Source organism: Camelus dromedarius, chromosome 36 (genome assembly GCF_036321535.1).
Source record: "Camelus dromedarius isolate mCamDro1 chromosome 36, mCamDro1.pat, whole genome shotgun sequence".
Classification (NCBI taxonomy): Eukaryota; Metazoa; Chordata; class Mammalia; order Artiodactyla; family Camelidae; genus Camelus; species Camelus dromedarius.
In genome coordinates, this window is record NC_087471.1 from 13,859,653 (window position 1) to 13,887,366 (window position 27,714).

At 57.8% G+C, this 27,714-nt stretch overlaps 1 pseudogene; it reads left to right on the top strand.

The window, feature by feature from the left end:
- LOC105104314 (adhesion G protein-coupled receptor B1-like) overlaps positions 1-27,714 on the top strand; it is a 66,945-nt pseudogene that overhangs the window by 31,245 nt on the left and 7,986 nt on the right.

Genomic DNA, 27,714 nt, shown 5'->3' on the forward strand with positions numbered 1-27,714 from the left:
TTAAGACACTTCTGATTTCAAAGTCCACCAGGCATCAGAAATAAAATTTCAGAATTCTTAGTCAGAAAAATCATAACTCTATTCTTGTTTTCATTTCTTTAAAGTTACTACTTTGATGTCAAGTGTGAAATTCACTGAGGGGAGTTCGGGGAGGTGTGTTTTCCTTTTCATCCTGTAGGTGTCATCGCCTAAATCCTGAATGTTTAGTGCTTTCATTTTCTAAGAATTCTGAAATAGGTTTTATATCAAAATCTGATGTTTTGAATGGTACTTTTAAAATTTTGCTTATTTGCAATATGCCGTTAGTTAAAATTGAGGCCCTGTGTTGAGGTCTCCTGAAATGCAGTGTAGAAGCTCATGAAAATTTTGAAGTAGGTGCTCATGCTTCACATCTGTGGAAATTGTATTTAAATTTAGCATTAAAGATCATTTTATCTTTGTCTTTCATTCCAGGAACTTGTGTCCCTGAAGCCTGGTAAAGCTGCAGAGCTGGTTCCACTCACTTTTCTGAACAGATTGAAACAGTCAGGAAAAAAACTTTAGGTAAATTTTGTAGAATATATTGGGAAGAAACATCTAATGGAGAGACAGTTATTGAACCTGCACTTAAGAACTTTTGATTGTGATTATTTCTTCAGTTGATAGTTCCTTTTAATAGCAGTTTCTACACATTGTGTGTTTGTGTGTATTTGGGAGCAGTTGTGGATCTCTGAGTCTGGACATGAGGGTGTTCATCTTTGTGCATAAGAGACACTAACATCACAGAGACATTACTGGAGCTGTAACCTGCACTCACCCTGGACATCGTCACCACAGAGGGCCCCCCCCCCTTTGCTGTAGTAGCTGCAACGGTATTCTCTTTGGGTTTCATGTTATTTGTTCAGACTTCTGTCATCCTCAGAAAGGGTTAATGATGAGTAGAATTTTTCTTGGGAAATCTTCCCTAGAATACAGCTGTATTAATGTTGAGTAGTGAGATGCCCAGTTGAAAGTACTGTGTCATGGAGCTAGCGTTCCCCTCGTCACCACCACGGCACTGCTGGGTGGGTGCTTTGCTCACTACCATTATGGCCACGAGTGACAGAGATAGGGAACAGGACAGTGACAGTGACATAGCACAACCCAGGGTCTCCATGTAGCAATAATAGTTGTAGGAGACACGTACACAGGATGGAAACCAGAGCGTGAGTGGGAGGCAGCTGGCATAAGAGAGAGATATGGAGTTCATTCATTCACGTATTTCATTTCTCACAACTGTGGCCACCCCCCATGCACCGCAGTATGGTAGGCTCTGGGGGCACAGGTAAGTGTACAATGTTTTCCTTAATTTTTTCATATGAAGCAGAGAAGTACTTGTATAAACATAGTATAGTGTTAAAAGCTCTACAAGAGACATATGGGCAAAAGTGTTGCAGGAACAAGAGGAGAGAGGGATAGACTGTGTGAGACAGTCAGACAGGAGTTCCCACGTATGCGTGAACTGGGCTTAAATAATTGGTGTCAGTTTTCTAGACAGAATTAAGAGGGAGTTGTAGATAAAGGGTCCTGGGTGTGTAGAGAGTTAAAGGGACAAAGCAGCACGCATATTCAGAGGGTGATGTTGTGGGGACGATAGCAGAAGGTTAAGCTATAAATGGTGTGTCAGGGGGAAGGGTTAGAAGTATAGAGACTGGAAAATAGGGTTTTGGGGCTTACAGTGAACAACTTAATATGTAAAGCTAAGAAGTAATATACTGAGTTTTCTGTGTACTGGAGAATGACTAAAGGTTTTTAGGCAAGGGAACTATACCATTAGATTCATTTTATAGAAAATTAACCGTGTAGTGTGAGTATGACTTAGAAGCAACACCACTGAATATTGTTACTGAAGATTGTTTTTCCATTTAAAGTGAGAAATACCATGGTTTAGAAGGTCTGTGATGTAATTAGCACTGTTACTTGGCCAATAAGTGATCTTGGTTTCAAAGTAACATACTTTTTACCTGTAGCCTTAATTATAGATGTGATTACATAATGCTGCTCTCTTGCCTTTTTTGTTTTCAGAGAAGATCTCCATGTAAATCGACAATTGCTGCAAATGTCTCCCCATGTCACAGAGCCGTTATCTGAGCTGCTGTGTCCATTCAGCACCAGCCAGGTTGTAGAGATGCTGCCAAGCCTGGGGTGCTGCCTCCTGGAAGAAAGCATTCTGATAAGACCAATGGTGTAGAGGAGGCAAGAGTCGGCTTTCCTTAATCATCCACTGTTGTATAAGTGAGCAAAGGGAGACTCATATTAAATTACCTGCCTGCGTTCGTACCTGGTAAGTGCTAGCAGCTGAGATTAAACCCAGATACTCCGTGGTGCATGAGCTCCATTGCTGTGATAAATTTCATCTCCATTTATTCCAGTAAAATCAGAAGCAGCACATGTCCATCGTTGTTATTAATCAAGGTTCACAGCTATTCAAGTTAACTTGATAAATGTAGAAGGAATAGCATAGAAACATTAAAGGAGAAGACAAGCTGTTACTTGTAGGCACTGATGTTAGTCCTGTTGTGCTGGGACTTACAGGCTGAATGGCAGCTCAGGAGCCTTGGCACAGGCGTTGCCTGGATCCTCTTTCCTCCTTTTCTCCTGCTTCCAAATGAAAGTGAATGTGTGTGCAAATGAATGTGGAAGCAGGTAGAAGGGAGGGAAGCTTCCTGGCAGGAGCTCAGGTGGGCAGCTGAAGGGAGCACTTGAGGGGCCCTGTGGCAGCAGGGTGGGTGGGGGCAGAGAGGAGGCAGTTGGATGTCAAAGTCACAGCCAGAGACTGAGGTCTGACCCCACCCTCATCCCCCAAAAAACCAGTCACTCCTGCTGTGAGGAGGTAGAGATGGGAGGGGTCTCCACACCCACATGGGCTGAGGTTCAGAGGGTGGAGCTGCAGGGAGGCTGGGGGATGGCTGGAATGACCTTTCTCCTCTGCTTCCCTGTTCTGCATCCCCTTTGGCTGGGTTTACAGATCCTTCCCTGAAAGATGAGGTTGGGGGAGGGGTGAGGTCAGAGAGGCCCAGAGTGGGAATGATCTCTATGGCCACCATGGGGCATGCAGGCAGGCCCAGAGCCCTGGGGCCCATGTCAGTCTGTCTGTCGAGCTGTGCACAACCGAGACCCATGTGGTGTACAGTCCTGGACGGAGCTGCCCACTGCTCCCACCCACGCATAGATTGGGAAGAATGTGCCCAGATCCCTGGCTCCCTGCTCCCCTGGACACACTGGCAGGTGGCAGACAGGTACAGAGAGCAGTTGCCTGTGAGCAAGGCCGAGGCCTGTTTCAGGGCCCAAAGCCTGGGGTTGTCACTGCCCCCAGCAGCCCGAGTCCAAGACTCCCCACCATAGTCCCCTTTCCTGCTTTCTCTTCCAGCTGCTGCTGGCAGCCCCAGGCCGGGGTCAGGGCCCTGGATGTTAGAAGCCACTGCTGCCCCTTCACTCTCCTGAAGCTGTCTCCTCCTCCTGCCTCCGCTCAGAGCCCCTGCACCCTGGCCCCAGCCCGGCCTGGCCCCGCTCACCACTGGACCCTGGCATGTCAGGGCCTGGCCCACACATGCCTGTTCAGCCCGTGGAACCCTGGTGGCCCCACCAAAGATGACAGGCCAGGCCGATGTCCCGATCACCCTATGGGTTTTCCATCTGCTGCTGCTGCTGCTGCTGCTTGGGCACCAGCCAAGTGTGGCCTCAGAGACGGATGTGCGTCCTGGGGTGGGCCGTGCCCCATGCTGGTGCAGGGCAAGTTCTTTGGGTACTTCTTGGCGGCCACTGAGTTCTCTGCCAATGCCTCGTGCTGCTCCTGGACCCTGTGCAAGCCGAACCTGCACCGCTACAAGCTCTGCATGAAGGTGGCCAAGGTGCCCGCCTGCAGCAGCCCCGCCTGCGTCCGCATCTACCAGTTAGACTCCTTCCTGGAGTCCACACCCAGCTACCTGGGCCTGGAGAACTGTGACGAGGTGCTGAGGCTCTGCAATTCCTCGGTGCCCCTGGCCTTCCTGCAAGCCAGTAAGCAGTTCCTGCAGATCAAGAGACAGCAGATGACACCGGGCCCCAGGGCGGGGCCTTCCCACCCCAGCGACAGCTTCTCTGTGGAACACCTGGTCATGGGCAACCACAACCCCCGTGACTTGGCTGGTGGTCCTGAGAACTGCCTCACCAGCCTGACCCAGGATGGGGTGGGGATGCGCTCCAGGTGAGTGACCACTGGGGAGAGGTGCAGAGAGCAGCATTCTGGGCAGAGGGCACGGGGGAGAAGGTCTCCTCTTCAGGCCTGCCCTGGCCACCCGTCCCTGAGCACTCCCTTGGAGAAGCCAGTTGCACTGAGAAGTTCTCTGCAGGCTCACTGAGAGAATAGGGACCTGGGGTGCCTGCCTGAGGCCCCCAGGGCCGGGCGTGGTGCCGGCACACTGGGAGGTGCTTGCTGAGTGTGCAGGGAAGGATGCGTCTGGTTTCTCCCAAGATGAGGGAGTTTTTCATTTCTGGCTGGGGGAAGTCCCCTCCTCTTCTGCAGGTAGGACGGTTTTAATGGGCCAGCAGGCTGCCGTGGCCTGTGGCAGGGTCTGCAGGGGCCTCCTGGGACACGGGAGGAAAAATGAGAGTGGGCTGCCGGGAAGTGTGGTGAGGAGGTGCAGCTTGGGGGTTGCACTTGTGGCCGCACAAATCCTTACCCTGCAGCTTGTTAGTTACCCAGCTCCTGGGAGGTGTTCTGGTGCCAGGGACGAGGAGCAGTGAAGAGGCACAAGGAAAGTCCTTTGTGTCCTGAGCTGCCTTTCAGGTCATGGGAGGGAGAAGGCAGTAATAGCCAAACATAAAATGCGGTGGGTATGGGGAGGTTGGGTCCCTGCTGTCGGGCCTGTGTGTCACCCGGAGTTACAGGCTCATTTGGTCAGGGGGTCGTGTTCAAGATTCCGGGAGATGTGCGGGCAAGCCTTGTGAGCTTCAGCGACAAAGGTGGGGGATGCATGGGTGCTGAGTGGGAACCTGGTGGGAGGGGTTGGGGCACTTCACCTTCTTACCAGTTTGGTTTCCTTGGTGAGCGGGCCACCTGCACAGGAGGGCACTATCAGTGCGCTGGGACACTGGACAGGACTCCATGGCAGCAGGGCAGGCGAGGGGCCTTGCAGATCCTTGGAGGGGAGCCCTCCTTGCAGGAAGCCCAGGGAGTCACGGGAAGCTAGGGCTGCAGCCAGGGCAGGGAGGGCAGCAGGAGCCAGGCTGGGCTGGGCTTTCATGCCAGCGGGTCATCGTGGGGCCAGGTGACGAGGTCCAGGGATTTTGGCCCCTCCTGAGCTATTGGGGCTCCTGGATTCCACAAAATAGCCTCTGGAGAGGCACCAAGCAAGCTACGTGGGGTTACAAAGGAAGCCAGTTTTCCTGGACCTGATTTTGTTCATAGCCTCAAAGCTGAGGATCAGGAGAGGAGCTAAGAGGTGGCCAGAGCCGTGGGAAGAGGGGGCAGGTGTGGAGTCCACAAAACCAACAAAAAAAAAAACATTTTTCGGGGCCCCCAGTGCTGGGGTGGGAGACCGGGAAGGCAGATCTTCGGTCTGGGCAAGGTGGAGGTCAGCTCCCCCCACCTCCCCGGGCAGCATGCTGGTAGTACTGGTCCTTGGCAGCTGGGGAGGAGGTGAGTGGAGCAGCGTATGGAGGGCTTTTCTGAGGAGTAGAGATACAGGGCATTGGCGGGTCTGGGAGGTGGGAGGGTGCAGGAGCTGTCCATGCTGGCAGCCTGGGCCCCTGCCCAGCTCTGCCCCGAGATCCAGCCAGAAGAGGCAGAGCAGGCCAGTTCCGTGGTGCTCAGACACATAGCAGGACTGCCTTCTGACCAGCAGAGCCTGCCCCAAAGCCCAGGGCGTGGAGCGGTTCAAGTTCTAGAGGACGGTCCCTGCTGTGGAGTCGCAGGGCTCCAAGGAACCCTGTTTGAGAACTTCATGGGTGGGCTCTTCTGGGCTGTCTTCTGGTCCCAAGAGTAGCTGAAGTCTCACTCCAGAGCCTCAGTCCTAGGGCTGTGGCTGCCTGACAGGGCTTTGCCCTGACCTGCCCCTAAACTCCCTCCCCATTGGTACCTCCCTCCTCCTCAGGGTCCAGGCCAGAATCGCCACCCCCCCCAGGCCCCACAGCCCAGCTGGGGCTGAGGTTCTCTCTCCTGTGTCCCGAGCATCTTTCCTTTGCTTCCTTCCTCCCCGAAGGTCTGCCCCCCTGTGCAGCCAGGGTGGGCTCTCTGGGGCATTTCTGATTGGGGTGCTGTCCTGCTTCTAATGCTCACTGCCCCCTCTTGCCCTCTGTGCAGGACAGGGTGTGGGCCTGGCTCACCCGACATGCGCTGGAGAGAGGAGTGAGCTGGTGCAGACGAGGCCGGCCCACAGGGATGCTGGGAGGGCCTCGACTTGGTCCGGCTCCCATGGGCCCTGGGACAGGGGCAGAATTCAGATCGGTTCTGCCTGTCCTGGGGCAGTGCCAGGCCATGCAGAGAGCAGGGATTCATCCAACAGACCTGGGCTTGGATCCAGTCTTGGGCGCCCAGGACCTGGGAGTTCCCCCCAGGGTTGCTCTTCTGTGGCCCCCAAGTGCCCGTCTGCAAAGTGGAGCTGCAGCAGGTACCTTTAGGACTGCTGCTGCAGAGACCCAGCACCCGGCACAGGATGGAGCCCAGTGGTGGTCCCCTCCCTCCGTGAGCCCTGCTCTTCCCTCCAGGCCTGCGAGTGCACAGCGTGGTGGAGGCAGCCCTGCCCTCACCTGCCTCCACCACCTTGTCACCCCCAGCACACAATCTGAGCGTCTACTCCGGGCTGTACCTACTTTCCAGACAGGAGGGCTGTGGTGTGGGCTGCCAGGGGGCTGGAATGAGGAGGGGAGGGTATGGGCCCAGCCTGGACCATCTTAGTCTGTACAGGCCCCTCGAGGGGGAAGGTGCTGGGTTTTGAAATAGCCTTGACACCTAGTCAGTGGGGACAGGACAGAGTGAAGCGGCTGTCACGCAAGGTGGTGTTGGGGGAGGCACTGGACTGTGGTCAGACTTTCTGCTGGGGTTCTCCAGGACATCAGAGAGGGTCCGTTCTGGGGCTGGGGCCCTGGGTTGGGGGCTGGTGGCTGCATTAGGTCCCAAATTGGGTGCAGGGGAGGGCGTGCTGCAGCTGGGGCTGAGGCTCAGGAGAGGTTTCAGGTCCCACTGCCACCCTGCCATCAGGCCGGGTGGGCACCTTCCCAGGTATGGGATTGGCCGTGGGACCTTGGCCCCGGTCTCTGTCCCCAGATGTTGATTAGGAGGTCAGGGCAGATGGCTCTGCCCACCACCAAGAGTGTCCTCAGAATGGTCCAGAGGCAGGGCAGGAGAACAGGCTTCCCAGTGATAGGGGCCAAGTGCGGGTGTGCCCAGTACTGCTTGGAGGGGCAGCATGAGGAGTTGGCAAGTTGCCTCCTCAGAGGACATGAACATTTGCCACTGAAGACCCCCCACAGGGCTGCCCCTGGTGAGCCAGCATCCCCAACCAGCCTTTCTCCCCCTGAGGTCCCCTCCTGCTCTATCTCTGGGTAAACCAGCAGGTCAAGCTCTTAATGCTTATCTGAGTGCATGAAGCCTCACTCCCACCTTACATATGGGGACACCGAGGCTGGGAGGTGAGGGACAGGCCCGAGTCCACACAGCCATAAGAGGGGCAGCTCAAGTCCAGCCGTCCTGGCCCCGTTGGCCCAGAGCCGGAGGCCGCCCACATCCAGCTCTTGCCATGCCTACAGACCTGTCAGGACAGACGCTAGGAGGGGACTGCAGAGCAGTGACCGACCTTATGTCGCTGGCCAGCTAGGCCCAGGCAGCAAGAAGCAAGGAGTCCCTGTGGGCAGGCGGCCAGTGCGTACATGGTATGCAGAGCAGAGGTGCCAACACCACAAGGCTGGGCCAGCTCTGGGGCACAGACTTCAGTCTCCTTCCTCTGCCCTCTGGCCTTGCTGCTGTGTGGGGTGGTGGCCGGCCAGGGGCTTTGGGAAGGGTAGGAAAACTGAGGCTCATAGGCAGAAGGAACTTCCCAGGGTTCACGTGGGGGCGAATCGAGGAAGGGCGGTGCTGGCTTCCTGAGGCCAGGACAGCTCTACTGCATCCCCGCTCACTTGGGCCAAGAGCTGCCACCCTCCCCTGGGTGTGAGTGGCTGGCACGTAGCCGGCACCCTCTCCTGGAGCAGGGCAGGTGACCCCAGGGTCACGAGATGGGGGTCAGTCTGTGGGGTTCAGGTGTGGGTACTCAAGCCTCCTTACTGTGACTTTGCCTGAGCCTCGGTTTCCTCACCATGAAATGGGGGAGTGCAACCTTGCTGACTTTGCCAAGGCAGGATGCAGGGATCCGTCCAGGCAGAAGCCTGGACTCAGTGGCTGCAGGAGGATCTGGGTGGGGGATAAAGGAAGGAGCTTTCTGGCAGGATTGCAGATGGGAGGCTGATGTGGGCACCTGTGTGGCCCTGTGACAGGGGGCAGGGTGGGAGGGTGCTGAGAGGAGGCAGTTGGATGTCAAAGTCACGGCCAGAGACCTGGGTCTGACCCTGCCTTCATCCTCCAATGAATAGGTCATTTTTTTATGCGAGGAGGCAGAGATGGGAGGGGAGTTTGCACCCACATGGGCTGAAGTTCAGAGAGTGGAGCTGCAGGGAGGCTGTGGGATGGCTGGAATGATCTTTCTCCTCTGGCTGAGTTTACAGATCCTTCCCTGAAAGATGGGGTTGGGGAGGGGTGAGGTCAGAGAGGCCACAGAGGCCCAGAATGGGAATGACCCCCATGGTCACCACGGGGCTTGCAGGCAGGCCCAGAGCAGAGGGGCCATGCCAGTCTGTCCAGATGGGCACAGCCAAGGCGTATGTGGCCTGCAGCCCTGTCTGGGGCTGCCCACTACTCCCACCCAGGCCTATGTGGGAGAGGTTGTGCCTGGGCCCCTGGCTTCCTGCCCCTCCAGCCCCTGCAGGTGAACATACTGGCAGGTGACAGACAGGTGCATAGAGCAGGTGTTTGAGAGCAGGCCCGGGTCCTGTGTGAGGGCCCCAAGCTCGGGGTTGTCACTGCCCCCAGCATGCTCGAGTCCCAGCCTCCCCATGGGGCTGATAGTGCTCTCTTCTGCTTTCTCTTCCAGCTGCCGCTGGCAGCCCCAGGCTGGCGTCCAGTCCCCGGATGTTAGGAGCCACTGCTGCCCCTTGGTCGCCTGAAGCCTTCTCTTCTTCCTGCCTCCGCTCAGAGCTCTGCAACCTGGCCCAAGCCCGGCCTGGCCCTATTCGCCGCCATGTCAAAGCCTGGCCCATGTCTGCCTGCTCAGCCTGTGGAACCTTGGCAGTCCCTCCAGCTAGGATGAGGAGCCAGGCCGCTGCCCCAGGCGCCCTGTGGGTTTTCCATCCGCTGCTGCTGCTGCTGCTGCTTGGGCGCCAGCCAAGTGTGGCCTCAGAGACGGATGTGCGTCCTGGGGTGGGCCGTGCCCCATGCTGGTGCAGGGCAAGTTCTTTGGGTACTTCTTGGCGGCCACTGAGTTCTCTGCCAATGCCTCGTGCTGCTCCTGGACCCTGTGCAAGCCGAACCTGCACCGCTACAAGCTCTGCATGAAGGTGGCCAAGGTGCCCGCCTGCAGCAGCCCCGCCTGCGTCCGCATCTACCAGTTAGACTCCTTCCTGGAGTCCACACCCAGCTACCTGGGCCTGGAGAACTGTGACGAGGTGCTGAGGCTCTGCAATTCCTCGGTGCCCCTGGCCTTCCTGCAAGCCAGTAAGCAGTTCCTGCAGATCAAGAGACAGCAGATGACACCGGGCCCCAGGGCGGGGCCTTCCCACCCCAGCGACAGCTTCTCTGTGGAACACCTGGTCATGGGCAACCACAACCCCCGTGACTTGGCTGGTGGTCCTGAGAACTGCCTCACCAGCCTGACCCAGGATGGGGTGGGGATGCGCTCCAGGTGAGTGACCACTGGGGAGAGGTGCAGAGAGCAGCATTCTGGGCAGAGGGCACGGGGGAGAAGGTCTCCTCTTCAGGCCTGCCCTGGCCACCCGTCCCTGAGCACTCCCTTGGAGAAGCCAGTTGCACTGAGAAGTTCTCTGCAGGCTCACTGAGAGAATAGGGACCTGGGGTGCCTGCCTGAGGCCCCCAGGGCCGGGCGTGGTGCCGGCACACTGGGAGGTGCTTGCTGAGTGTGCAGGGAAGGATGCGTCTGGTTTCTCCCAAGATGAGGGAGTTTTTCATTTCTGGCTGGGGGAAGTCCCCTCCTCTTCTGCAGGTAGGACGGTTTTAATGGGCCAGTAGGCTGCTGTGGCCTGCAGGGGTTTCCTGGGACATGGGGGCAGAATGAGAGTTGGCCTTCGGGATGTGTGGTCAGGAGATGCCGTTTGGGGGCTGCCTGTGTTGTGGCTGCACAAATCCTTATCCTACAGCTAGTTCCCCAGATCCTGGGAGGTGTTCTGCTCCAGGGACTAAGAACAGTGAAGAGGTACAAGGAAAGTCCTTTGTGTCCTGGTACTGCCTTCCAGGTCGGGGGAGGGAGGAGGCGGTAACACCCAAACACAAGAAGCAGGTGTCAGGTGCGGGGTGAGGGGGTTCCCTTGCGTCGGGGCTGCATGTTATCTGGAGCCGGGCTGACTTGCTCAGGGGCCTGTGTTTACGATTCTGAAAGAGGTGTGGGCAAGCCTTGTGGCTGTCAGAGGGAAAGGCGGGTGTACCAGTGTGCTGGGCGGGTCCCAGCAAGGTGGGGTTGGGGCACAGTCCACCTTCTTAGCTGTTTGGTGTCCTTGGTGAGTGGGGCACCTGTTCAGGAGGGCATGATCTGTGAACTGGGACCCCGGGTGGGCGTCCATGGCAGCAGGGCAGGTAGGGAACCCTGCAGACACTTGGGAGGGGAGCCCCCCTTTGAAGGAAGTGCAGGATGTTGCGGGAGTCTGGGGCCTTAGCCAGGGCTGGGAGGGCAGCAGGGGCCAGTCTGGGCTGGGCTTTCCTGCCAGCAGGTCATCACGGGACCAGGTAATGTTGTCCACGGCCGTTGGCCTCTCCTGAGCCAGTGGCACTCATGGATCCCACAGAATAGCATCTGTAGAGGCACAGAATAAGCTAAGTGAAGTTACAAAGGAGGTTGGTTATCCTGGACCTGTTTCTATTCACGGCCCCTGTCCAAGTACCCTGGGTGAGAAACATGTTGAAGCAGCGTGGTGCCGGAGAGGATCAGAAAATGAGGAAAGAGGTGGCCAAAACCCCGGGAAGAGGGTGCAAGTGTGGCATCCAGGAAACATCAGAAAATCTCAATCTTGCATCCGTGTATCAGGGTCCCCAGCACTGGGGTTGGAGGCCTGAGGGCAGATCTTCGGGCTGGGCAAGGTGGAGGTCACTGCCACCTTGGCTGGGGCAGCTTTCCTCCTTCCTTCAGGGTGGAGTGTGTACAAGGGGTGTGTGTGCATGTGTTCAGTGCATGGGGCACGTGTGTGCACACGATCACGCCTGCCCCCTTCCAGCATGTCAGTATGTACGTGTGTGCATTGCGTTCTTTCGTGTTTGTGAGCGTGGGAGGTACTCGAATCCACCGTGTGAGTGTGTGTGTGTAGGCTGATTTCAGCAGTTGTGACAAAGCGCATGTCAAGGCTGTGTGGCAGGGCTGGGGGCCTTGGGGGAAGATGGCTGGCAGGTCCTGAGGGCTGGGGTTGCCACGATATAAAGTGGGGAGCTCGGCTGCAGGACAGGACACGATCATTCGGCCCAGAGGCAGCTCAGACCCCATGTGCGTGCCTGGGACTCCGAATGCCTTGATGCTCTGAGACCTTGAAGTAAAGATCTTGGTGGTGGTGACAGCAGCCACATCTGAGTGTCTCCTTTGTGCAGGAAGCACCGCCTGTCAACCAGTTTACTCCTCCCAGCAGCCCAGGGATGTCTCCTCAGTGAGGCGGCCCCCTGCGCAGGGCCTTTGCACAGGCTGTTCCCTGGGCTGGGACACTCTTAACCGCACACCCACAGGGCCCCTTCCCTCAGCTTGTTGTGCCCTGGCCATACTGACCCCCTGACCGTGCTGCTTCAAGTGGCAGCAGCCCCAGCCACGCTCTCACTGCACCCTGTCTCTTTCTCCTCCCACATGGCATCGCCTGTGAACACCGGGTAATTCCTGTGCCCTTATTCTCTGTCCTGCCACGATGTAGCCCCCAACAAGGCAGAGGAGTTTGCCTGCTGGCTGATGAAACCCGGCACACAGGAGGCCCTGGATTAATGCTTATGTAGTGGAATGAGGCACAGAGATGTTAAGGCAGCATCCAGGGTTACACAGCTTGTAAGGGGGAGACAGAGGGCAGAACCAGCTCTTGTCACCTGGTTGTCCCGCCCGTGGTGTCTCCTGCACTGCACTTTACTGGTAGGAGGAGTGTGTGTGTGTGCACATGTATGTCAGGGTGGGGTGGCACGCAGACTAAAGAGGTCCAGCAGTCATTCAGAAGACACGTAGCTGAGCTAGGCAGGTGCCCGGCCCCAGTTCTTGCTGGCTGAGCCTGTGCTAGGGAGCTTCGCCCCTCACCCTGGTTAGGGGAGGCTGGGTCACATGTGTCCCTCCATCTGTAGCCCAGCTGGGAGCCAGCAGGAGGCCCAGGCCAACACATGGCCCTTTCTCAGGCCTGCCCCCACCTGGCCTGTCCAAATGTGACATAGCTACATCACGCATCTGGCTGGGAAGTGTTTCTTGGGCCAGAGCAATTGTCCTCTGTCCTCCACCTCTTGTCTCCACCTGGCGGCATCTCTGCAGCTACTCTCCCGCTCCCCTGGCCTCTCAGCTCCATGTCCCTCTCTCTCTCATGGTAGTCTTTGTGCATTTTCCTACTCCTGGTCATATGGGCCAAGTCAGGACCCATGGGTGCTGGGGTAGGGGGTACTGGGGACTGTGGGGGAATTCAGAGAGAGGTCCTGTCCCCTGTGGTCCTCATTTGCACATCCATGCAGGGGGCTGAGGAGGAGTCCCGTTGCCCCAGGACAGGCCCTAACTTCAGAGGCTCTGGACCACGCCCTGGATGCCTAGGGAACCAGCCTGGTAGGTGAGAGCAGGGCAGGAATGGACAGGGGCTGACCCATTGCCTCTGCTGCCCCACCTGCTGGGCTGAGAGCTCTGCCCAGGAAGCAGGAAGGCCTAGCAGGATGCAGGCCTCTCGCAGGGCCCTCATCCTGGCCGACTGGGGCCACAGGGGCCAGGGAGGCCACAGCCTCCAGGCTGGGCCATCAGGGTGGGAAGGAGGCTGGGAGCCCCCTCACCATGTGCCCTCTCTCCTAGGTGGCCAAGGCTACCTGGCCACCATTAATTGGCTCTGTTAATGCAGTAATGAGACAGAAATGAGGCTTACAGACAGAGGGGGCATTGAGCCAGGGAAGAATGGCTGCTTCTGTCTGGGCCTGAGAGGCGCAGCCCAACCCCCAGCCTTGCCCACTGCTCTGCTGCCCCCTAATAGCCCACCCAGCCCAGGAGCCCTGTGGCCACCCAGCAAAGGGGGTCTTGAGAGCCTCTGCCCAGCACTGCGGGCCCCAGGAGTCCTTGTGGACAGTCCCCCATTGTGGATGCAGTAGTCTGAATAACATTTGTCAAGTGTCAGCTATGAGTGGGACACACGTTAAAGATACAACAATGATAACAAAACTAGCAGTCACCACTCGCTGAGTGTCCCTCCATGATGGGAGCATGGCCAAGGTCAGGGGTCAGTCAGTTTCTGGGATCAGGGCTCCATACGTGATGCAGAGCATCCACCGGTAGTTGAGTGTCGCTCTGTGGTGAAAGTGCAGCCAAGGTCGGGGGGTGGTCTGTGACCAGAATCAGGGCTTCTGTATTACTGGGGCCAAGCACCCTGTGTCCAGGATCAGAAGTCAGTCTGTGGTGAAGATCAAGACTCAGTGTGTGACCAGGGTCATGTCTAGGCTTGGGGGGCGGGCAGTCCTGTGAGCCACTGGCCCCCTGCGTGGCCTATCCTGATCTGATCCCTCCTCTCCGCCCCCTCCTCCCACCACATCTTCACCACCTGAGTTACCAAGGTAACCAGCCCTGAAATAATCGGTGTTTTAGCAGCTGAGGCCTAACCTGAGTCTATCCTGAAAGACTGAGCGCTGCAGCAGTTGCCTTGGAACCAAGGGGCATCCTCTCTCTCCCACCCACTGCCAGTTTCCTCGTCACTCAGGCTTCCAGTTGGGACCTGGGCCCACCCTGGCCCTGCTTCCAGTCCTGTCTCCTGGATCCCAGGCTTCTTTCCCTTTATCTCAGTGTGATGGGGTGGGATGGCTCAGCAGGGAGACCACTGAGGTGTAGAGTGCCAGGCGGGGGACCCTGTGGTCAGTTTTGGCAGGCAGCCTTAGTCTAGGGGCCAGTGAACAGAGCACTTGGAATCTGATCCTGGGTTTGATCCCAGCTCCTCTCCTTGTCAGCCTGGTGGATAACTTGGTGCCTCTGTCTGCATCTCCCAAATAGGGATGGTCATGGGCTGTTGAGGTCACCTGAGTGAAGTGGCAGTGTTGAAGGCCTGATGTCTGGGTAGCCTCGGCTCTCATACCTTCAGAGCCTCTCCCCTACCCTTTCCCAAGGGCATGGAGGCAGTCCTGGGGCTCCCTGCCTTCCTCCAGGCTCTGGTCTGTTCCCCTTCTCCTGCCCCTGGCCCCCAGGGTCCTTCCACAACATTCCCAGTTCAGAGTGAAGTCCTATTTGTGCAGTATCCTTGAGACCCTGGCTTCACCTGTCTTCTGAGACTTGGGCCTCCATGCTGTCTCCAGGGCAGACCCTCCTGGCTGTCTGGACCATGTTTCTTTGAGTCTCAGTTGTCTCTGCTGTACGTGGAGTGAACATTTGGTTCCTGGATGGTCTGAGACGCAAGGCTTCTGTGTACTGAGGTGACCAGCATGGAGCAGGGGCAGGGGGGAGGCAGGACTCCCTTGCCCAGGTTGCTCCCCAGAGAGCCAACCTTGGTGGGAGCAACCTTCTTTGAAGAGTGTGGAGCCCCATCCCACTCGGCCCCCTCCTCAATAGGGGAGGCAGGGCATTGCTTCACGTGGACAGGCTCACATCTTCCCATCTGAACAATGAGAGCAGAGAGGCTTCCCTTGTGGGATCACAAGGCATTGTGTCCAGACCCAGGATGGGGCTCAGAACCAGGCCCTTGGCCCCCCCAGAGTCAGGGTCCATGCAGAGCTCAGCCCTGCCCCCGCCCACGGCCCTCCCTGGCAAGTCCTCCCTGGGCCTCTACTGCACAGCTAGAAGCTCAGGGGTCAAGCACGGTGCACACCCACCCCAGTAAGGTTGGAGCCACCCCTTCTATCCGTCCCTTGTCTGGCAGAGGGACTGCCTCTGGGTTCAGGGGAAAGTGGGACCCGTGGGAGGGTTGGCTCTGAGAGGAGAGAAGTTTCTGCAAGGGCGTGGGGGGGTGTGGAGTTCTCGGTTGCCACATAACTCAGCAGGGAGAAGGAGCCCCGCCTTCCAAATTGGGGTAGTTGGTGTCCCTTCCTAGTGACCAGTTCATTCATCAGACCCCCTTGATGGTTGGTTCCCAGAACAGGCACGGGGACCGCTGGGAGGGGACTCTGCACCTGTCCAGCAGACCTCTCCAGAGGAGAGCACCTGGACACTGCACCTGCTGGCCATCAAAGTGGGTTCCCTGGGATCAACTCTGATCCCAGTAACGTGTCCACATCTGTCATCTCCCATTTCAGGCATCAATCTGTCCTCAGATGATGGGTGTGAGGCTGGGATGGGATGTACTTGACGGGCCCATGATGGTGGGTGCGGGGCCACCATGTGAACCTGGCCCTTTGGCTTCAGAGCCCACCCTCTGGGATCTGTGCCATCCTCATTCTCACACCAGGAGGTGGGTCTGCTCCCCAGGGCCACAGAGAAGCCAGGCTCCAAGTGGCATTGGGGACCCTCTTGCCAGGCCAGGTGTGACCTGCCCTCAGGCAGCCCAGCTCCCTTGCTCCAGTCCCAGTGGAGTAGGTGGCATGGGGCAGTGGCCGAGGTGTAGCTTGGGTTCTGGAGCTGGGCCTTGGCAGTGCCATGTCCTTCGTTCCTGGTACGACGTTTGGTGCCATGTCAGCACATGCAGGGTGCCTGGCCCGGCCTGAACCTGGCCCACAGTAGGTGCTTGGTGAGGCTGCGTGCCCTTGAGTTCACCCTAACCCTGCTTTGCTGGGAGGGCGGAGGCCTCAGGGCGATCCTGAGAATAAAGAGGATGATGGCACCAGGGTCCCTTGAAGAGGGAGTGATCTGGGTTAAGTGTGGCCTTCGGAGAGAAAGCCTGGGTGAAGCAGCCTCTTCCCGAGCCCATCAGCATGGCCTGGAGTGCTTGCCCCAGATGTGAGGCTTCTCCATTCCTCACTCCTCAATGGCTCCTCAGTGTTTAGAGGCTGTCCCTCATCGTGTCCCCCATGGCACTGGGGCTACTAAAGGGCTCAGGTCTTTGGGGGAATGAAGTCATGACTGCTGAGGGGAGAGGGCCAGGATGGAGACCCAGGAGAGGGCTTGAAGGAGGGTGGCCGGAGGGGCCTGGAGGCCCTCAGCAGCCAGTCTGCTGGGTGTCGGGGAGGCTCAGCCTGGTGCTCAGCCAGCAGCTGTGAGAGCTTGATCACTCGTGCTGTCCCTGGGGGCGTGGGAGAACGAGCGCACAGGTCATGGCTGGGGCAGGAGCGGGATGAGGAGACTGATGCTCAGAGGAAACTGGACCGAGGACCACAGGGAGAGGGCAGCAGGGTGCGAGGACCTGTGCCCAGGAAACAGAGCCCAAGCACCATCCTCAACCCCATCTCCCCATCACCCTGTTGTGTAAGGCAGCACTGGGATGGGTGGGGTGTCTTTCCTTCATTCATTCATTCACTCTTTAGACCTAGCTGGGGCTCCAGCTCTTTTTCCAGCCCCCACACTGGGGACCTGGACGCAAAGCCAGTGGAGACCCTGGCCCAGCTGCCTGTAGACAGTGCTGGAGGGCACCGAGTCTCCAGGGGGAAGTGGGGTGGGCACCGGACCCCAACTTCCCCAGCACCTCTGCCCCTCCCTGCCCAGCTGGCCTCTGCATCACGCCCCACTGCTAATCCCATCGAGGCCCACACTCGCCTCCTGACCGCCGGGCTGCTGTGTCCCAGATCCGTGCTTGGGAGGGGTCCTCCCCTGAAGGACAAGTCGGAGCCCGTGCTCCACCAGCTGCTCCGCGGGTGGCAGCAGGGCACACGGGAGTACAGTGGGCCTTTGTACAGGGCACCAAGTGCAAGGGCCACGGGGTGGAAACTTGAGACTGCTTCCTGCAGCAGTGCCCACGGCAGGGCCGTGCCGAGGGACATGTGGGTGGGGGACCTGTTGGGCATGAACCACGAGGCAGGGGCAAGACCGCGTGGCATCTCATTGTGGGACCTTGCAGTGCCCCTGGGGATGCTGGGGCAGGGGGGTGATGATGAGGGATCAAGTGCATGTGAAGCATTTGTTTTTTCCTGTATCAAGCTGAGCTTGGCTTCCACTCTCAGGGTCTCAGTTTCTTCTCATGGCTTCCTGCCCCTTTGTCCCTGTGTCAGCAGCCCTGTGGCTCCAGTATCTGCATCCTCCTTGTCCTCTATGCATGGTGGCAGCCCGCAGTGGATGGAAGTGGCACCCTGGGCATCGGGGAGCAGATGCAGTGTCATGTGGTGGTGGCATACAGCAGGGGGAGCATGCCTGATTAGGGCCCTTCTTAGGGGTAGCAGCCGGCCAGAGCCCCCAAGATGAGCACCAGCAATGCAGCACCCGATGGTGTCCCAGTGAGTGTCCCCCCACCCCATCGCTGGCCTCTGGGGAGGGGCTTCCTGAGAGACTGGGTGGGCTTGGGGCTCAGCTCTCCTGGGAAATGACTCCTGCTTGTGATGATGGATTTCCTGGAGGGATCTTGGCCTTCCTGGCCCTGCTGCCAGCTCTCCACCCCTCTTCCTGTCCCCACCCCCACTCACGTCCCGGCCCCTGGGCAGAGCCCTGTGTGATCTGTGACGAGGACAGCTTCGGTGCTGTGCTCTGGAAGGAGATCCTGGCCAGAGAGGTGGCCGCAGTCTGGTGTCCTCACAATACCACAGGTGAGGACTGAGGGGTCGGTGTCGTGGGGGACTCCTATCCTTGAGATGCTAGCCCAAGGGGCTGTCAGCACAGGTCACACGGCCATACCATGCCCAGGAAGCCCGGGCCCTGAAGCCGGGGCTGTACAGGTGGGGTGGGGCGGAGGCTCAGGACCACCGTGTCCTGAGAGTTCACCAGGAACCAGCGCCTTAATTAAGTCCTTTAGTGCAGTGTCCCATGGAGCCACCCATTGACATGTGGGAAACTGAGGCACAGAGACGTTAACACAGTAGCCGGGGCTTGTAGGATCACTAAGTGGGAAGTTGGCTGTGAACGTGGTGTCTTAATCCCCGTGCAGCCCTGTGGAGTGATGGGAGGTGTGGAAAAGGCAGAGTGGGCTCCCAGAAGGGGCTTGGCACATCAGTGCGTTGATGTCCTTTGCCCCTCATATTTGAAGAGTGCAAGCAGGTTTGGAGTTGTCTTTGCTGTGCAACATTCAGGAAGTGACCCTCCCTGAGCCTGTGTTTACTTTCTGTAAAACAAGTGTATTGTGGGTTCCTTGTCCTCCCAGGGACCTCCCCCTAGGGGGGCTGTGTGTTCCCAGCTGTGGTTGCAACCCCCCCACCGTGTTTTGTTTATAGAACAGTGCGCGTCTGGGTAGCATGTTGCAAATCCACAGAAGTAAAATGAAGAAAACCCAGGTCGTGGGATGGTGTGACTTGTCTGGCCTTTTGTCTGCGTGTACAACCACATTTTCCCTCGTTTTGATTGTGTACCATGCAGTAGAGCAGGGTCCTGTCCTGCCCTGTGGCTTCTGTTGGGTGACAGGGTTGTGGCAGTCTCCTAGGGTCATCGCCGCCGTGTGTGTGCGCAAGTGTGCCTGATTCCCTGGGAGTAAGTTCTGGGTCACAGCCTGTACCTGTGTTTAAGGCAGTGGACACCTGACGTCAGTTGGCCCCAAGGCTGCCTGGCGCCTGCTGCGGCACACCCAGGCCATCGGGTCCCCTGCCCCCATGGGTGGAGCTGAGCAGGGTCTGCCCGGCTGTTGGTTTTCCCCAGAGCTCTGGATAGGAAAGGTCTCTGCCCCCACGCAGGTGGGGTCCCTGAAGGTGTGGCTCTTGCCATGTCCCAGGACCTGGTGCAGTGCCCGACATGAAGCATTTGTTCAGAACTGTTTTAAATGAAAGACATCTAGGGAGGCCTGTCCCTTGTGCTGGGTCGTTTGTATTGTGGCCACGGGCAAGTGTCTGCTTCTGGTGCTAAGGGTTCCAACTGGAGGGGCTTGTTCCTGGGAGCCATGGGTGGGACTCCTGTGCTTGAGGTGGGCACCCACCTGCGAATCAGGAGACAGAGCTGACCCGCCGTCTCCCCATGCCTCATCCTGTTACGCTGTGAGCTGGACGAGGAGGGAGTCGCCTACTGGGAGCCCCCACCTACATCCGCTGTGTTTCTATCGACTACCCAAACAACCAGATAATGGTCAGGCTGGGACAGGGGTCTCCTACCCAGCCCAGCCCATCTCTCCAGGGTCCTCCTCTGCCCTCTGTACTCTGACAGTCCTGTGTCCCCAGTGGCACACTATGTGGATGTAAGTCAGCCATGGCCATGACTGGGGACTGCAGAGGACTTTCTTGATGTGGGAAGTCCTTGGTACCTGTAAGAGATGGCACCCACCCCTTCTATCTTCCAGGCCCAGAAGCAACTGGCAAAGGCTTGGTGTGGACTGCCCGGGGAGGCGGTCTTTGAGGTCATCCAGACACTGGAGTGGCCACCAGGGCTTATAAAACTGGACTTTAGCTCCTGCTCCCCATCTGGGCTCAGAGAGGGGACAGGAGCTGTCCAAGGCCACAAAGCAAGGCTTAGATGCCTGAGCCAGTCCCTTCCCCATTCTGGGTCTCAGTTCCTCCCCCTCAAACTCTTACTCTGTGGGAAGAGGGTTGGCAGAGTGCCGGGCACAGGGTGGGCCCTGCAGTGATGGTTGGGTGGGGCCTGTGGGGCCGGCAGGTGGCCTGAAAGCTCCCCCTCCCTCCCAGGACACCACCAACCAGACTTGTAGTGGGTGGCCCAAAACTGACTTGTAAGTTCATCTGCGATTTTTGTCTTTGGGGCCTCGGGCCTCGGGGGCAGGCCGACCTAGCAGGGGAGGTGCGCAGACTTCAGGTTTGGGGGCCACTGACTCCCCGACTCCGTCTGTCCTGCACGGTCTCCCTGCCCAGGTGAGGGTCTAAGGCAGCAGGGTCCCACCCAGCTGGCTTCCACCCTTCCCAGGGAAGTCCACAGTTGGGGATCCAGAGGGGTGTGGCGGTCCCCCCAACACCGGCCAGGTTACATGCAGGTGGTATAGCTTTGCAAGAGCACCGCCAAGAACTGGTGCAGCAGGGTGAGGCCCCGAGGGATCAGATGGGAAGCAGACGGGGGTGCTCCTGGGGCTCTGGGCTAGTTCCTTGTCAGGCAGTAGCACCAGCCCAGGCCAGGTGCTGCAGCAGCGGGAACCAGGGGGACAGGGCACTGGGCTGGACTGACCAGGCAGTGATCTAGAGTTACAGGGCCCTGCGTGGGTGCCCAGAGCCAGGTGTCCACCCAGACACAAGGAAGCAAAGAGACAGGTGGAGAGCTATGTAGTAACAGGGAAGAGTTTTTGTGCAAAAGCCCTGTAATGGGGGCAGCATCCAGAAGTGAGGAGGGTCAGAATTTGTGGTGACAGGGTGGGAGAGAACTTAGTGACCGGGTCCCAATGGGCCAGATCACCCTGGTGGTGGCTGGGCCTCCTCCCTAGAGGTTTGGTGTCCATTGGGGTGGGTCTGTATGAGCTGCATGTCATTGTCACCAGCCACCTCTCTCATCCCCGGTTCCACCAGTCCCCAGGCCAGCCTGTGGGCCAGGGGGGTACGTGTGGCAAGTCCGTACTGCTGGGTGTGGTGCAGTGACGGAGGTGTGTAAGTGAGGTCAGGGAGGCTCCCGCAGTGGCTGACCCTAGAGGAGTCTGTGTTTTTCTGTCAGAGAACAGGAGGAAGCTCTTTAGGCAGAAACACACTTTGAGCAAAGGTGTGGAAGTTAGAGGGTACAGGAGGAACGTGAGGCCAGGACGAGTATGTGACTGGAGAGGAGGATGGATGGGTGCGGGGGGGAGGCTGCAAGGGGCGTGGGGCCAGTTTGTAGTGCTGTGTGTCAGCAACTATGGAATTTGTCAGGGAGGGATGACTATCATCCATCCATCCTCCATCCACCTGTCCACCTGCTCAGGTATCCACCCACCCACCTTCTATCCATCTACTCCCTTGGCTATCCAGCCACCTACCTATCCACCCATTTACTCACTCATCCACCCATCCAGTCCCTCAATCCATTCGTCCATCCGCCCACCCATCCATCCACCCATCGATATATCCATGTATCCTCCCATCCACCCACCCATCTGGTCTTCAGTGATTACTGATCACTGACAAGGCACTGCTTTAGGAGGACTGCCTTGTCAGTGGTCAGTAATCACTCAAGACCTCAGCCTCCTCTGATCCCCAGCGAGGAGAGACAGGAAAGTGGGAACGTATAGTTCCCTTTGAAACTGTCAGGTCATGGCACAGGCCAAAAAGTGGAGCCAGTGTACTGAGTGGCAGGTGGGGTGAGGTGCCTTTCAGAGCAGGTTCACAGAAGCCTCTCTCAGGTGGTGCTTGAGCAGAGGCCTGACAGTACTGTGTACCGGGTGTCTGGGGACAAGCATTTTGGCAGAAGGAACAGGCAGTGCAAAGGCCCTGTGGTGGAAGTATCTAGGGCCATATGGCAGACTCCACTGCCCTTTCCAACTCTGGGTCTGGGATTGTGAGGACGGGCTGGGGCAGGGGCCTGGGCTTGGGGAGAGCAGGGGCAGACCCCATAGCCTTGGGAAACTGGCTCTCTGGCTTTGGTTGCTGTCAACTGCTTTTCTCTGGGTTTTGCACGTGGTGCAAGCTCTTTGTTCAAAGTGGAGTATCAAAAAAGGTTGAAAAAAGAAAAAGGAAGAAAGAGGGCCCAAGTGCTCTCAGGGCCCAGGCTAGCCATAGTGGGAGGTTACACTGTGGCTGCAGGTCTGTTTAATGTGGCCCCCTCCCCACAGCCCAGAAACCCTCCCCAGTGGCTGTTCGAAGGCTGCCTGCAGTGCACTGGGGATGCCCATTCACCCAGTGGCCCAGCACCCTCGCTAAGACAGCTCTGCTCACATTTCGGATTGTTCCCTAGGCCTTGAGTCCCCTGGACAGTTTCAAGATCTTGGTGGTAAATTGCTTTCCAGAGATGTGGACCCAGCCCCTTGGCCCCTAGGGCAGCAGGCTGTGCGCAGTCTGGCCAGCCCAGTGAGTGTGACATTCGCAGTCCCCAAGACTGTGGGACCTGGGGCAGATTCCACCCTCTGGGAGCCTCAGCTTCCCATCCTCGGGACCAGAGTCAGCCTGCTTACGGGTGGGGGCAGAGAGGTGATGGGGAGTAGGCTGCAGCCAGGTCCATGAGGTGCTTACCACTGGCCATGGCCTCCACCTCAGGTGTGGGGGGCCCACCCACTGCCCACCCCTGGTCATCTCTGAGTGGATGACACTGTTAGGGTCTCTGTGCCTGGGCCCAGGGCTCTGAGGCCAGCTGGAAGGTGCCCCAGAACACATTTTGCCCACAAGCTCCCTATTCAGTCCTGGGCACGGCCTTAGGAGACTGGCTAACTATGCCTGTTACGTTTGGGGAAGCTGAGGCTTAGAAAGGACCGTGGTCCAGCTCAGGATGAGGACTGCGGTATCTGATCCAGAACTGGACAGCATGGGGCCAAAGGCCAGGGCTGGGCAGGGGAGGGAGGGGGCTGTCGCTTCCCCTCCCCCATTCTTTCTCCTTTGCCCTGCTCTTTGCTGGACAGAAACCCTGTCCATTCCCAAGTGGGGCCACTCCTCACATAAACAGGCTCAGAGGAATCAAGCATTTCATGAAGTGGGGACCAGGGACAGGACCCCAGGTCTGCTTCCACCAGTGAGTTCAGAGATTGGGTCTGTGCTGTCTGGGCCTGTGTTTGTGTGTTTGGATGAGAAGGGTTCTCACGTGTGTCCAGAGTTTTGTGTGTGTGGGGGGGCCACTGGGGGCTGAGTGCCATCAGTGATGTGACTGTCATCTGAGTAGTACTTGATGTTTTGATCCATGACTGTGATCCATGGCTCTGTCCCTGGTCACTGATGTAGCCTAGATTCCAGACTCAGATTGAGCCCTGGTCCTGGTCACTGGTCACACTCTGCGTCTTGACCCTGGTCACACATTGAGCCATGATCCCATGTCTCATCTGGAGTCATTTGTGCGCGTTCATATGTAATTATGCACTTGTCATGTGCTTGGAAGGCAGCCCCCTGTTCCAGCCACGTGCAACTGTCAGCCATGTGACATGCTTGTCTTGGAAAGTCTGAGTCAGAGGTTTCCACCCACAGCACAAAAGTGTCTCACAAAAGTGAGACAGAACCTGTCACCCTAGTTGTACACACATTTGCACACACGTGCTCAACATGTACACATGAGGTGACTTCTCCCAACAGGACTCACGGCCCCATCCCCACAACACTCCTACACCAGCCTGGCCGATGGCAGTGAGGGCCTTGGGAGCGGGGCCATTAGGGAGGGAAAGGGGATCTTTGCAGAATTCCCAGATGTTTGGGTGGGTGGGTGGAGGACAGGCCCAGGAGGATGGACTGGTGCCGGGGTTAAGGGGGGCCAGGAGCACATCCAGGGAGTTCAGTCCTGTGGTTCTGCTCGGACAGCTCGCTGGGTCTTTCACTCGTGGTGGCTGCATGGGTTTTGCAGTTCCTATTTTAAAAAAGAATACCCAGAGTTACATTGAGCACAAAAGTGAGAGCTGGCAAGATCCTTCGAAATCACCTGCTGTACCATCACTTGAAAACAGTGGAGGTGAGGCCCAGCATAGGGACGTCAGTACAGGCCAGGCCTGGGCCAGACACCTTCCACGGTGCTCATCCTGCTATGCCAGCGTTTCAGGAGGTGTTCTGCCTGACACTGATCCCACGTGGGCTCCAGGAAGGGCAGAGTTCCATACCCACTGTGTCATCTTCTCCTGGGTCCACGTGCCTGGCAACCATAAAGGCTCTCAGAAGTCCTGTAAGCGGCTCCTGTTCCATTGGGTTGGGGTTTCCCTAATTAGTGGGCACTTGGCACCCTCACTGAGCTGGCAGAGCAGACACTAGGACTGGCTGGTGGAAGGTGTGACCTTCCCGCATGGTCTGGTGGGTCCTTTCTCAAAACCTGATCCCACTCCAGGCACCTTTAGAGCCGGCTGGCTGAGGAGACTGGGGCACGAAATGCCATTGCCAGGCCCAGGGTGGCCCCATGGGTCATGCCAGTCTGTGCTCTCTCCCTGCCTGGGCAGACCCCAGCCCTGCTGGATGCAGCTGTCCTGGGGGACGCTCAGGACCCAGGCCCATCTCCCTCCCTGGGGGCCTCACCCAAGTGCATGTCCTGGGCCCTTTAACACCCTTGCCCCATCCCTGTCCCTGGTTTCCTTAGAGAGGGCAGTGAAGGGGCAGGCCAAAGGGAACAAGAGGAAGGGTGTCCAGATCACTGTCAGAGTCAGCCAGTTCCCAGCCCGACTTCTCCCATGCTAGCTGAAGGGCATTGTTGGCTGCTGCTGGGCCAGTGGTGGCCCTGGTGTCTAGGGGAATGGGGCGGGGTCCTGTGTGGTGGGACCATCACAGACATGTGCTTGAGGGTCGGGATACTCTGGTGTGGCAGGGTCGGGGGCATCTGGTTGTGGGGAGCTTTCCTGGGTGGAGTTCAGGGCACAGGATTCTCCTGCGGGGCTGCGTCTGGCTGTGTCTGGTCCCTTTGTTTTCCGACCCCTGCAGGCCCAGTGTGTGTCGGTGGGGGCGTGCAGTCCTATGAGTGGGGTGTTCACAAGTGACGAGTGTCAGGGGTGAGGCCTGACAGGGTAAGCAGCGAATGTGGACAGCTCTGAGTTCACGGGATCTGCTGGACAGGCTGGGGAATGGTGCAGGGCGGTTCTGGGAGGATGCCTGCCCTGGTGCAGGGTGCTCAGGGCAGCTGCAGGGCACTGGCAGTGGTAATGGTTGTGGTGGTGTTGATGGTGATGAGGTGGTAATGTTGGTGGTGGCAGTGGTAATGTTGGTGGTGGTGGCACTGGTGGTGGTTTCAGTGGGAACCGTGAGGGTGGAGGCTGTTGTGACAGTTAAGATGGTGTAGGGGATGGTCTGAGCTGTTCGTGGGAAATTGTTACTGAGTCCAGACTCGTTCTGCTTGCCTCACGATAGGCCAATAAATTGGGAGACGAGTTGTTGGGGTAAGGAATAGCGACTTTATTTGGAAATCCAGCAGACTGAGAGGACGGCAGATCAATTTCTTAAGAGACCCATCCTGCTCCAGTCAGAATACAGGCTCCTTCTATACAAAAAAAAAAAAAAAAAAAAAGAGAGAGAGAGAGAGTGGGTGGGGTTTGTTGTTGCAAACTTCTTGCTGTAGGAATGCTTTGTTCTTGCAGCCATCCATGTGGGTCAGGCCATGGTGTTCCTGCAAACCTCCAACAAAGCAAAGGTTATTCTCTGTTTTGCAACTTGCCATCTCTGCCTAAGTGCAGAAGTGCTGACATCCTTAAAGGTCAGAGCCCCAGAGTAGGCTCTCCTCTCTATTTCAGGCTAAAGGCAACATTGTTTCCCAAAAGGTGCAGAGCTGGCAAGGCTGAGACTGGAAAACAGGGCACAGTGGTCAAAACTAAAGGAGCAGATCCAATGTGGAGGCAGATTTGTTCTCCTCTGTTACAATTTGAAGCCCCCGTCCTCATGGGAACCAGGACACACCCTGGGCAGTTAATGAGGCTGAGTAGGTGAGGGGGCTGGGTGGGAGGGCAGAGGTGAGAGCTCATGGGGCCACACAGTCTGGAAAGGTGTCTTGGAGGGGACAGAGATGAACTGGCAGGGGTAGGGAGGTTTGGGATCTACTGGCGCCCGTGCAGGTGCCCAGAACCCAGCACGCAGCCTGACCAGGTCGGCCAGGGATGCACTTGCTGAGTGAGTGACCTATCGGCTTGAGGTTGAGCTGCGCCAGTGGTTGGAGTGTGATGGGGTGTGGGTGTTGAAGCCCCACGGCTGGCATGAGTAGGTGGCAGGCCTGACAGAGGTGGGCCAGACATGCACCAGGTGAAGGTCTGAGTGAGGGGAAAGGGCTCAGGCAGGGGTGCAGACCTCTGAGCTGGGCGGAGTCAGCAGATGCCCTGGGGTTGTTGAGACCCTGGCTCCCCCAGTGCGGCACACTTCCTTGCAGGGCTGGGAAGCTGAGAGGCCCCCCTTCTGCAGGGCCTCTGTGACCCTGTCCAAGTGGGTGGGGTGGGTCAGGTGAAGAGCCACCAGACCCCGAGGATGGCCAGGTTTCCAGCCTTGGGGCAGGCCTGCGGCTGGAAGCTCTGACTCAGCATGGCCGGCACCAGGTAGGAGCCAGGAGTTTGGCATCCTGGGCTATGTGAGAAGACTTTGAGGCCCTGATCACAGACCCATGGGTGCTAAGTGAGCCTTAGACATCGTCAGTGCCTGGAGAGCCCGCCCCCCATGGGTAGGGACAAAGGCCTGAGGGTGCATGGTTCTCACTCAGCAGCTCACTCAGCAAGATCGAAGTCAGGCCGATCTCCGTCCCTCAGGGTCCCCTCAGGTCACAAGCATTGCCCCTACCCCTCAACAGAGAGGACATGGCACTGATCTGGGGAAGCAGGCGTGGGCCTGTCTGGGGAGGGGGGTTCTCACGGGCTAGTGGTCAGAGGGGAGCTGGGCACAGAGTGGGAGGTTGAGGAGGCTTCCAGGAGATGGCAGTGCCTCGGGAGAGCCCTGAAGGAAGAAGCTGAGTCAGCCAGGGGACAGGAGGGGATGTGGTCAGAGGGAACGGCGGCCAAGGTGAAGGCCTGGAGGCAGGAGAGGGCGCTGTGTTGTGAGTCCCCAGCGGCTCCATCCCAGCTGGTGTGTGGGCGGGGCTGCCCGCCGGGGCTGCGGGGGGACCTGTGAGCTCTGATGAGCTCCAGCTGCTGGGGGAGATGGGACCCGGGCAGGGAGCCCCAGCCCAGCAGCCGGGTAGGACCTGTAGGAAGAGCCAGGTGCAGTGCTCAGGAGCTTCCAGCTTATCCAGGTGGGTTCCCTGGAGGAGGCAACCCAGCACAAACCTTGGTCTGTGGGTCAGAAGGCAATAGAGGTGGGAGGCTGGCACTCTGGACGTGTGAAACGTGATTTAGCAGCACTTGTACCTGGCATTGGTGCTTTCGGGAGCCCAAAGGCCCAGCTGAGGAGTTTTGAGGGGCTTCTAGAAGCCTTTGCCTACAGAGACACCTTGCCCACTCCCTGTTCCTTCACTGGGGCTAGGTGCACTGACCCTGGCTTCTTTGTGCTGTGTGGGAGGACAGATATGAAGCCTTCTCACTGCTGTGTGAATTAGCCCATGAAACCCCAGGGGACCCTGATGTCCACAGTCCTATAATAACACCTGCTCCGCAGGCCTGCGTGAGGCATCCAGAATGCCGAGAAGGCCCAGGCTCAGTGGGAGGACACGTAGGCTGTGCTCTTCATGCACAGTCTTTGTTACCGTCCCTTGATCTCCCATGAGGCCTGTATCCCTGTTGTCTCTCTGAACAGCACGTGGGGTGAAGGTGTGTGCCTACTTCACAGGGGAGGCACTTCGGCCCTAAGTGGCCAGCAGT